Source organism: Mastomys coucha, unplaced genomic scaffold (assembly GCF_008632895.1).
Source record: "Mastomys coucha isolate ucsf_1 unplaced genomic scaffold, UCSF_Mcou_1 pScaffold16, whole genome shotgun sequence".
NCBI lineage: Eukaryota > Metazoa > Chordata > Mammalia > Rodentia > Muridae > Mastomys > Mastomys coucha.
Window position 1 is genome coordinate 101,216,798 of NW_022196898.1, and position 2,379 is coordinate 101,219,176.

A 2,379-nucleotide genomic window follows, 5' to 3' on the forward strand; every position below is an offset into this window, starting at 1 on the left:
GGGAGAGAGAGAGAGAGGGAGAGGGAGAGGGAGAGGGAGAGAGAGAGAGAGATCAGTTGCTTTGTCTACTTTAAAGTGCTTGTTTTCAAGTTGTTCTTGTCTCAAGAATGCTGTGTCCTGTCTTAATGGATGACAGAGAGGAAGATGGCATGGTGAAATTTGGTGGACCCAGAAACCATGTCTACACATTCCAAACTGCAGCTTTCAAGTTGATTCTCGGCTGCTGCAAAGAAGCTTTCAAAGCATGAAGTCATCAGTCGTGTCCTTGGAACCCCTGAGATGGGCCTGTGGGGGCTGAGGTTTCCTCGGTGACCAGGACAGTCAACACACCGAGCCATCCCTCTGAGTTCAGTCCCACATCCAAGAGACAATCTCACTGTGGTTCATTTGACCTCTGAGTAACACTAAAACTTGCTGGGTTTGGGAGCAGAGTGGACATAGGAATAACTCACTGTGTGCACATGTGCATGCGCACGCACACACACACACACACACACACGCACGCACACACATACACACACATACACACACGCACACACATACACACACACATACACACACACACACACACACACACATACACACGCACACACATACACACATGCACGTGCGCACACACACACACACACACACACACACACACACACACACACGGCATTCACAAAAGCAGTAGGATCACACCAGTACCGTCATGACTTTGAGATACTAAATACCTATAGCACATTAAAACTTGAAGAAAAGGGGAAGGGGCTCTGATAGAAGGGAAGGAAAGAGCTTTAGAAGTCACAAAAGTTAGGCAGACTCGGAGTATTCATAAGCTATGGTCTAAGAATCTGGGCTACACAGATAAAGAATCTACACTGCTCTCCATAGCTTGCTGTGCCCAGCAGTGTGAGGGCACACTGAATTCTACCACAGTAGCTTGGTGCTGCAAGATACAATGTGCTAGGGGTCTGGCATAGTGTCTGTGTTATAATAAAACCAGATGCATAGGGAGTTAATTGTGTTTAGAAATGTGTATCAAGGCATAGCAGACTTAAATGGATCTAGACGTTTCTTCCAGGTGTTTGTTGCTTCTGCTGTGGCTGGAGCACTTCAGTCTCAGGTAGCCTGGTCCACTATAGACTGCTCATGATTAATAGCCCTTCTGTAAGTTGACCTAAAGCTTCTCCCTCTACAGTTTCTACCCATATAATCCTGTCTAACCATGTCTCCACACAACAGGGATTCTAGTACTCAGAGACAGTACCCTTCCCCTCTATTCACAAGGCTAAGCCTCCCCCAATTCCTCCCAAACTGTGCATGCAATGCTTAGACATTACCCATGTCCCTTCTATACAACCAGAGGTTGGACCACAGGTCCATTGGTAAAGCACTTGCCAGACATGCAAGAAGACCTGAGTTTGATCACCAACTCCACATAAATCAGATGTGGTGATACACACCTGGAATCCCAGTACTCAGGAGGAAGAGGCAGGGGGAGCAGAGTTGAAGGTCACGCATAGCTACATAGCAAGCTTGTGGACAGCCTGGGCAACATGAGACCCTGTCTCATAAACATGATAATTAGGGGATTGATATGAAGTACTAACCACCACACTTCATATTTTTTGGTGTGTGCTGATCTAAGTGAAGCTACCTATAGACACAATGTGTGCAGTTCCAAGTGAGGCTACTTGTAGACACAATATGTGCAGATCCAAGTGAGGCTACCTATAGACCAAAGTGAAGTAGGTGTCATGTGTCTGAGAACACAGAGCACACAATGGGCTTAGTCCAGCACACGCTGGCACATGTTGTATTTGTAGTCACCTGTGCCTTGGGTCCACAGTCTTCCCACCCCACAACTCACCTTGCCTTTGGTTACGGGAACCTGGGGTCTGTGCTCTGGGCTACCTCATCTCAAGCAGATAGAGTTCTGCCATGCTCGTCTTCCCATATATTTCACCCTTCCCTGTACAGTAGCTCCGGAGCTTCAGAACTCTCCCTTGAGAAGTATGCCATTGTTAGCACATTCCACTTCTGAATTTTGGACTGGGACGTTCCGGCAAATAGACTTCTCTTTGTTCTAACAAGAAGGGATGTCCCTCCAGACTGAACCTACACTACCAAGTGCATCCTTGCCAGGTTCCAGAGTGCTCAACCTCTGCACAGAAGGACCTCGGACACCCCAAGAGCCCTGCACATGGTTTTCTGAGCTCCATTATGTTATGTTGGGTATCACTTGTTCCTACAAACTTCACACTGTTCGATTTCCCTGCCATGCCATGGTCTTGAAGCTCTGGACCATTATCCAGTCTGTGCACTACACTCCCAAATCATTGTCGCCTGCTAACAGAACTGTCATGGCAATGCTTCTCTTAGTCATTAATAAAGTTG

At 47.1% G+C, this 2,379-nt stretch overlaps 1 protein-coding gene across 1 annotated transcript in view; it reads right to left on the reverse strand.

Moving 5' to 3' along the window:
- Window positions 1-1,921, reverse strand: part of St6galnac3 (ST6 N-acetylgalactosaminide alpha-2,6-sialyltransferase 3) — a 594,849-nt gene extending 592,928 nt beyond the window's left edge. The window contains exon 1 of the mRNA XM_031375911.1: window positions 1,853-1,921. The gene's annotated coding sequence lies outside the window, so the exon portion shown is untranslated. The remainder of the gene's footprint in view (window positions 1-1,852) is intronic.
- Between the last annotated feature and the right edge of the window lie 458 nt (window positions 1,922-2,379).